The sequence below is a fragment of the Solenopsis invicta genome, chromosome 1 (assembly GCF_016802725.1).
Source record: "Solenopsis invicta isolate M01_SB chromosome 1, UNIL_Sinv_3.0, whole genome shotgun sequence".
In the NCBI taxonomy this organism is placed as follows: Eukaryota; Metazoa; Arthropoda; class Insecta; order Hymenoptera; family Formicidae; genus Solenopsis; species Solenopsis invicta.
This window is the reverse complement of record NC_052664.1, coordinates 33,110,763-33,120,929: the sequence shown is the minus strand read 5'-3', so window position 1 is coordinate 33,120,929 and position 10,167 is coordinate 33,110,763.

The following is a 10,167-nucleotide window of genomic DNA, read 5'->3' as shown; positions in this document are numbered from 1 at the left end:
ATTGATCCGAAAACCATCTCCATAGAAAACCTTTTAGACATAATCCAACCAATCTTACAAGATTCACATGCCGACCCTGATAACTGGACTTTACATTTTGTCGGACCGATCGATACAAAAATTCAAAATATAATCGACACCTTAATCGAGACCTATAATCTGCAATCTAAAACGAAAGTTATAATAGAGGGACAACCATCTGAAAAATCTGAAAAAGATATTCCTAAACCATCATCCTCTAAACCAAACATTAATAAACAAATAATAACAAAGAATCAAGTTGGGAGACAAAGTAACAAAACAATACTTTTCATTGAAAATCCTCCTGAGATCACTAGAGAGAACGAAATTTACGTCTCACCTCACGCTACACATAGACAATTAAGTATTAAACTACATGATTTTCTAAATGAAAACGATCATCACATCAATATAATACATGACCAAAAAGAAATCAATAAATTAATTTCCGTTATTGATGAATACTATCTTGGAGATAAACTATATATATACATTTCTAAATATTTGTCGGAAATTACAAATAAGAATGAAATAATATCAGATGCTCATTCGGGTATATTAGGTGGTCATTATTCAGTAGAAAAAACATTACAAAAAATTAGACAAAAATATAATTGGCCTAATATAACTGTAGACGTTAAAGAATTTATCAGCAAATGCGAGACATGTCAATTTAATAAGCCAGGTACCCAAAAACCTTACATTTATTCCACACCAGATATCCCTCAAGCTCCTAACGAGAAGATATCCATTGACATTATGGGTCCATTTGAAATAACGAGCAGAGGAAACCGATACATCCTTGTCACCCAAGATTATCTAACTCGATATATTCTAGTAGAACCCTTGATAGATAAATCGACAGCCGCGATTATCAGGGCATTATGGTATTCATGGCTCCGATATTTCGGTAAGCCAAAAGAACTTCTCTCCGACAACGCTCAAGAATTTATCTCAAATGAATTTAACACTTTATGCGATAAATTGCACATTAAACACGTACTTACGTCGGTTTATCACCCGCAATCGAACGGGAAAAACGAGAGATCGCACTTAATACTAACGGAATATATAAGACATTACATTAACGAAGATGAGCAATGGGATATGATACTACCCCAAGCGATGCTCACGTATAATTACACGATTAATAAAAATACAGGTTACACACCCTACGAATTACAGTTTGGTAGAGAGCCTAATCACATCTTCAGTGAAGAAGATGAAAGATTGACTCTCCAACAACAAATTGAAAATTTACGTACTCAACACGAAAATAAATTAGAGGAAGCGCGTAGGAGCATACGCGAATATCAAGACGATAATCTTCCTGCAAAAACTTACGCACCAATTGAAAACAATGATTTGGTGCTAGTGAAAAACTTCAATGCTAAGTCGTTCGAACCACAATGGAAAGGTCCATTTCCTGTTGTTCGACACGACAAATTCATAACTTATCACATTAGAGAAAAGGGAGAAATTAAACAATATCATAGAAGTGATATCAAACCCTTTATTTCAGGCGATCGAAATGGATCTGATACGGATCATTCCGATCTTTCTCCTCCTGACTCTCCAGGGTCATCATGTTAGCAGCACAGAAAAATACTCGATCAAACAATTAAACAACGACGAAGTCATATATCTCGAAACGCTAGGCAAAGTTAAATTATATCACGAACAATGGAAAATTGTAATAGGATACAACTTATTTGAACTAGAGCAAAACTACCAAATGCTCAAAAATACATATATAGAATTATCCAACAAATGTCTTTATAAACAGAGTTGGACTTGCTCCTCCAAAAGCCGTATTAATAAAAGATTAGACTATTTAAAAGAAATTGCGAATGATCTAGAAAACGTCTTTTATCTCGCAGGACTTCGAACGATGTCGAGAACTAAACGCGGATTATTTGATTTTGTAGGAGAAATAAGCAAAACATTATTCGGAACTTTATCCGATGCTGACGCAAGTTATTATAATAAAGAATTAGATAGTTTATATAAGGATCAGAAAAACATTATACAATATGTAAGAAATCAAACTAGCATAATACTTAAGTCCCTAGATAGCAATGAAAAAATTATTGACGTTACATCACAGTCAATAGGTCGAATAAATGAACGATTTAATCATCTTAGGAATTTGACTTTAATTAATGAAATGAATATTTGGATAGATGAGTCGCTATTAGACGTAGACGAAGAGTTAAGAAAATTTGCTAACGAACTAAGAAAAGCCGAAGAATTAATTGTGGACGGAAGACATGGAACGATTAAACCGTACATTTTATCACCCAAGGAATTATTTAACATTTTAAGGCAACATAAACATGTAGATAATTTTCCAGTGCCTTTGGAAGAAATACATTATACAACCCTTATTGATATAAGCGAAATATCGATAGCACTAACAGAGAAACGACTAATTATTCAACTGGTAATCCCGCTAATAGAAGACAAGATCTTAGATTTAACTAAAGTAATATCTCTTCCTAGACACGGTTGGTTAAGACAATCAATAATAGATACAACCCAGAGACTTATTCTATTAGATCCATTTAGAACTACCTTTATGCCAATTAACGAATTAGAATTAAGTTTAGCAAAGAAACTCGGAAAGTATCAGTTACTAAAACGAACGTATCCGGATTACAAATTAGGAATAAAGGATAATTGTCTAACAGAAATAATCACTAAGCGTGAAACAGAAAAATGTACAACAAAGTACATGCAAATTCAAAACACGTTATGGATCCAACTTCATACAAATCAGGATTGGATAGGAATTGCACCTAGAGAAGAAAATTTGCATATACTTTGCTCCGATAAAATCCCTCGTAACGTGCGAGTATATCAAAATTTTATAATTCATCTAGAACCAGACTGTACAGCAATTTCCGACACAGCAACTTTAAAACCAGAAAACTTAATAAAAGACAAAATTGAGGTTCATAAAACAATTCATGTAATTAATCTAAAATCAATTAATGAAACCTTAATGAAATACAACTTGACTGACATACCAATGGATCTAATAAAAGAGATTCACGTTAACCCAGAACATTTGCAAACTCTAGGTAAAACCTTAGACGAACTGGACAATATAGCAGAACGAATATCGGAACATAAAAGAACTGTTACTTGGAAAGAAACATTTATGTACTATTTGCATTTAACAGGATATATAGCCCTTGGCTCTGTCCTCTTTGTATTTCTCTATAAAATTGGACTATTTTCCAGTATTATCAATCTATTCAAACAACTGCTTGGAAATTGCTATAATCAATGCAGCTTCGGGAATCGTGCACCTACACAACACGCCCATTTCACCGCTTACGCCCAAAATGAAGGAATAAATTCAGAAGTATTAAGACGACTGCTTACCAATAAAATTTGACTATACGCCAAATTTTTCCATAAGGGCGGAGGTGTGGGCAGCGGCCACGTATCCCTTTTTGGAATGTACATTACTAATGATTAGATACCATTTTCCTTTTTCGATTAGATAGATACTAAGAGCATTCTTCGTTATATGACTAATGATCGGATTTTCCATTACTAAGGAAACTTCCATTTAGATAATCGAACCTTTCAGTTTCAAAGTTTTGTTTTTGATAAAAGATGATATCATTCGAAAGAATGCAACGAAAGAGGGAAATGCGTATTAGCTTCACCATATAAATATAGGCATCAGGAACCGCAGCGGCAGTTCCTCGTTATTCGTCAAAGTGAAAACTCTGTATCTTTAATTGTAAACTACAATTACGACCTTATTGTAAGAAAAAAAAAAGAAATAAATTCTTTTTTTGAAATAATAAACTTGGCGAATCTTACATAGTTACTGAAGTTTTATTGATCAAGTGAATGAATTGTGTATTATAATATTAAAGTGATACTTTACGAGAGGATCAAAGAAACTTTGGTCTGTCTCATCATGGAGACAACTAATTGATTGCTGTACAGAATAATACGTAAGTAAATGCATGTCCAAACTTGTTCATGCAAGCACGCGCGCACGTGCGCGCGTTTGCTCTCCCCCTCCCCTCTCTCTCTCTCTCTCTCTCTGTAACAAAAAAAGTACTACTGTTTCTAAAAACTCGAGATGTAAATACTTTTGTAGATTTCGTGCAATTTTTTGTTCGATTCTTCGACTGTACAAAGAATTTCCTGGCACTTCTCTTATTAAAATCATTAAAATTAAGATGAAAATTAATTACAGTTGTAAGTTAAAGCTAGTATTGTGATGTGACAGAGAGAGAGAGAGAGAGAGAGAGAGAGAGTGAGTGAGTGAGTGAGTGAGAAGGGAGAAATACTTGTGTGTTGTGTCAGCTGAGCGCAGCAGGCACCTCTCGACACACCCGCACGTAATGGTGAGTGCGCCGCCCCTGCGTACCATCTGTATTCGACCCTTGATACGCTAACTTAATCGGCTGATATTCTAAAATCTAAGCGTCTGACAAATTTTTGGCAAAAGAAAAATCGTTTTAGAATTCGATCAGGAATACGCCCCTTAAAAGACAACGGGTTATTCTGAATCACCCTGTATATATATATAGGGTGATTCAGAATAACCCGTTGTCCTTTAAGGGACGTATTCTTGGTCGAATTCTAAAACGATTTTTCCTTTGCCAAAAATTTGTCAGACGCTTAGATTTTAAAATATCAGCCGATTAAGTTAGCGTATCAAGGATCGAATACAGGTGGTACGCAGGGGCGGCGCACTTACCGTTCCGTGCGGGTGTGTGGTGAGGTGCCTGCTGCGCTCAGCTGATACAATACACAAGTATTTCTCCCTTCTCACTCTCTCTCTCTCTCTCTCTCTCTCTCTCCCCCCCCCCTTCCTTTCTGTCTATCTCTCTTTTTCTCTCTCTGTCACATTACAATGCTAGCTTTAACTTACAAATGTAATTAATTTTCATCTTAATTTTAATGATTTTAATAAGAGAAGTGCCAGGAAATTCTTTGTACAGTCGAAGAATCGAACAAAGAATCGCACGAAATCTACAAAAGTATTTACATCTCGAGTTTTTAGAAACAGTAGTACTTTTTTTGTTACAGAGAGAGAGGGAGGGGGAAAGTAAACGCGCGCGCGCACTTGCTTGCATGAACAAGTTTGGACATGCATTTACTTACATATTATTCTGTACAGCGATCAATTAGTTGTCTCCACGATAAGACAGACCAAAGTTTCATTGATCCTCTCGTAAATTATCACTTTAATATTATAATACACAATTCATTCACTTGATCAATAAAACTTGAGTAACTAATTAACGATCACTTCGAGTAACGATCACTGTAAATAATTATTAGTCATTTGGCGTGCGAAAATATGTAGCTCGATAAAACTCGTCTTTGTGACGAACAGACAACACGTGTTTACTCGACAACAGGAAAGAGCCGACTGATTTTATGGGATACGTCATGATGTAAAAAACAAGGTGAAACAACGCTCATCATCGGCGGCTCGATGCGCGGTAAGAGGCGTGGCTCGATGTGATAAGCCAATGAAATTTGGGTCCAAATATATCCGCGCAATTTAAATACGAAACAATCATATGTAGTCACACGTACTTAAAATGTAGATGTTATTAAAAAAAATAAATATAAAAATGTAAAAATACTTGAAATTTATTATCTTTAACACAAATCACTGTTGCAATAAACACTGTTGTTATAAACATGAAATACAACAATTTAGCCATACACATAAGCTTATTCTTAAGCCAGTATCAGACTACGAATTAAAAATTGAAGATTAAAGATTAAAGATTGAGTTTTGGCCAATCAAAATAAAAGGAGTTAAAATTTCCTTGTTTTGATTGGTCAAATTTCAATCTTTAATCTTCAATCTCAATCTTCAATTCGTAGTCTGATACGGGCTTTATAATTTACCAAATTTCTTCGAATCCAAGTTTACAAATTTTGAAATAACAATTATCACAATTTTCATTAATGTACAAAGTCTCAACCTTACCTTCAAGTAAGTTTTTCTTTTTTTAAGTAGCTTTGAATTTCTCCAATTCACCGATTATCTCCGATTCACGTATAAAGACCTTGTTTACACCGAGCACTTGATACGCGTACTAACTAGTAATTTTCTATTAAATTGTCTTGATTTCGGCAATAAATTATAAAAAGAGTATATTAAGTTGGTACAATATGAATCAAGATAATTAAATATATGTATTATGTATACATGCATTGTCGACAGTAAGATAAATTAATAGAAAGTTACGAGTTAGTACGCGTATCAAGTGCTCGGTGTAAACTAGGCCAAATACAAGTATAAATACGTCTCAGTACCGGAGCCGTAGCCATATTGAATCTCAAAATTTGGACCCAGTTCTGATTGGTCTAAAGTATGGTCTACTGCGCATCTAGTTACTTGTTTCACCTTTCTTCTTACATCATGGGATACGTTATGATCGAATATGAATGCGTGATTGGTCGAACAGAAATTAGAACGCGGCAATTTAAAAGTAAAGTAGTGATTAATATTGTTTTTAATAATAAAATTTATTAAAAAATATTTTTCTATTTATTTTATTAAAATTATTTTTTTATATCAAGAGATTCTACACTGAGAAAAAAAGTTATTAAATTTTAATAAATATTTGTTTGAATACTTTCAATGACATAATTTATTAAATGTAATTAAATATCTAGATTTCGTGCAATTCTTTGTTCGATTCTTCGACTGTATAAAGAATTTCTTGGCACTTCTCTTATTCGCCGTCGCCGTCGGCGTCGCCGTCGTCGTCGTCGTCATTGATAGTGATAATAGTGATTCACCACGACAACGGTAACGGCAACGTCGTCCTCGTTGTCGTCGCCGTTGTCGTCGTCGTTAGTGCTGGTGATAATAGCTAGTGAACGACTACGACAACGGTAGCGGCAGCGGAGAACAACGGGAAGCCGCCGTATCGTCTGCAAAGACGAACTACGTTACGTAAGAAACCTATAATGAGATATCAAAAGGTTTCTTTCTCCATAGACCAGTAAACCGTTCTAATTATAATTACATTTGTAATTACTGCCAGAGGCGTTTTGTGAGCTGGCTTGTTATAACAAAATGCCACAGCTGTAAATCGTACTGTGGATAGTTATAAACAAATTTTAATTATTGCCAGAGGCGTTTTGTGAGCTGGCTTGTTATAACAAAATGCCATAGCTGTAAATCGTGCTGTGGATAGTTATAAACAAATTTTAATTATTGCCAGAGGCGTTTTGTGAGCTGGCTTGTTATAACAAAATGCCACAGCTGTAAATCGTGCTGTGGATAGTTATAACCAAATGTCAGATGCATTTATTGTGTGCTGATTTTCTAATTTTTTGCCAGGGGCATTTATCGTGTATTGACTTGTTATAACAAAATGCTACAGCTGTACATTGTGCTGTAAATAGTTATAACCAAATATCGGAGGCGTTTGAACTAGCTAATTATGACACAATACTATAAGTGTTTATCATACGCATATAATTTTTATAAAACGCTGTACTTTATTGTACTTCTTCTCTTCTCTTTTTGTTATGTAACAAAAAGAAATAGAGTATCTGTCTAATAGAGTTCATGTGAAATTAAATCCCGGACTATTGTATTTAAAAGGCTGTTATGAAGATTTGTTTGAGCTCTGCGTCTGTAATGTAAGAATACACACACACTGAAGAAGACTCCGTAGAGTCGAAACGTTTGTGTCCTCTATATACGAATAAATATGTATTATTAGCTATACGAACATCTACACCTTTTTGCTCGTCTTACTGGCCTTTTTAATTAATTGTTAAATTGCATACGAGCTTACCAGAATAGTTCTAAAAAAAAAGATTAGCTCAAATAAAATTTTTATAACTGCAAATCCAGATACAGGACAATAAAAAGAGAAATCTCGTTACACGCACGCATTTTGTAGAAATGTATTTGCGATTTTATTATATGCATTATATTGCATTACAATATTCAAAAATGTATGCAATGAGATACATTTGGGAGAGAAAAAGCAAAAACTCCTAATTGTAAAAAGTGTATACACGAACAGACTTAGATGTCTAGCCAGCCTGGCGATACAGGATATTCGAACAGTCTTACATAACGATGGCGGCACCATCTATCGCGAGACTCAGCAATTATTTTTATAGAGAGACTCCTCTTTCATCGTCCTAAATCTGGATTTGCAATTATACAAATTTTAATACAACATATTATTTGTATATGTTATCCCTAGGGAAATAAGGTTTTATTTTGTATATATGTGTCGTAGATTTTGCACACTAAGCAAATATTTTCATCATGTGACAACTCTACGTGCCAAATAAAAAATTTCTTTTTGTTTTTCACATGAAATTGATCTTATTCCTTTAGATTTTGGTGCGTACTTTAATTCTATAAAAGAATTTTGCGATTCTATAAAGCCAATTAAAAAATTAGTTAAAATAAAAAAATGTCGGTAAAACAGACGACTTTAGAATCCCTTTAATGTAAAAAAAGTTTAAACATACGTACATTAATACATAAATACAATAATTTTTGTTTATTTGTGTGGCCTGTGCATGATCTGGCTGCTAATTGTTAATTATTTTTTAAATAAACAATAAGTGTGCAATATTAAAAAATTCAAATTATTTCGGTTTTCTCATGCCCCAGACTATATTTAAAAATTTTTTGTGAAACTCTACTGACATGCATGTGGCCTGTACACCATCTTGCCGCTAATTATTAGTTATTTTTTAAATAAACAATGAGTGCGCGATACTGAAAAGTACAAAGTTTTTCAGTTTTCTTAAGCCCTACACTACATTTCAGAATTTTTTTGAAACTTGATTATCATACGTGAGACTTTTGCACGATCCGCTAATTGATAATAATTTTTAAATAAACAATGCGTGTGATACTGAAAAGTATTTTGGTGTCATCATGTTCTAAGCTACATTTTAGAATACCTTTTAAAAGCTTAATTGTGCGTATAGGAATGATGTTATCCTTTTTGTTTACATATACATGTTATATACACATTTTATAATGTATTGTTATTATTTTCTATATTTTTAACTATGTTTTAACTAAATCTGTTTTTGTTCATCATTACGTGTCATTATTCTCATTGAATTTTCTATGAAAACACATCGTAAAATGCATTTTATTATCTGGAGCCCCGCACCGCTATTCGAGCCTGGCTTTTCGGATCTGGCCGCTGGAAGTGGCCGCTAACTTCAGCGTCATCATAAGTAGATAAGTTTATCATATGTATTGTGTGCTTGATAAAGTTAAAAATTGAAGAAAATGAGAAAAACTGCTAAAATCAGTTAAATTAATTTTTCTGACTAAACAAATTAAAATCTCATAGTTTAAATTACGTGAACTCTATAATCTTATACTATTGTTTGTAGATGTGTAATCGGAGGTAATTGTATTTAAAAACAACGTAATATATGTCAATCGGATGTACTTAAAACCAAAAAATAATTTTAAAAAATTGGTTTTTATTTATTTTTTTTGACACGGTTCAACAAATTTAAAAATCTAAAAAAAATCTTAAATATGTCATCAATAATATGTCATATGACACATCCACTGAACTTTTTTAAATATGGCCACTATTTTAGATTAAAAGATAACGCAATTTTAAACATTCTAGACTTTTTAAAAACAAAATTTTTAGCACAAAACAACAAAAAAATTAGAGTTTATGTACATGAATACCCTTTATAACCATAAATTTTTTTGTAAAGATTAATTTTGATTTAACAGAGAAAAAAATAATATTAATGAAAAATTATACTTTTTGTGATATCTTGAAACTGTGAGAGTCTTTTGAAATAAAACTAGACACAAAATTTTCTTTTATCTAGGTGGATATTTTGCCCTATACAAGGTGTCCATTAATGGTTGTCCCCACGTTTTACCATAGGAGCACGCATTTGTTATTTCTAATATAATAATATGTTAAAAATACATAATTCGTCGGTAAATCACGCTCCTATGATAGAAAGTGGGTACAATCATTAATGAACACCCTGTATAACGATTTATTACACGCGGGGCCCAAAATCACTCTTTTTATTCCGCTATACTCTTTATTATAAATTTTTGTTACTTACAGAAGACATACTTTGAACAAAGTACTTAGTATTTCGTCAATC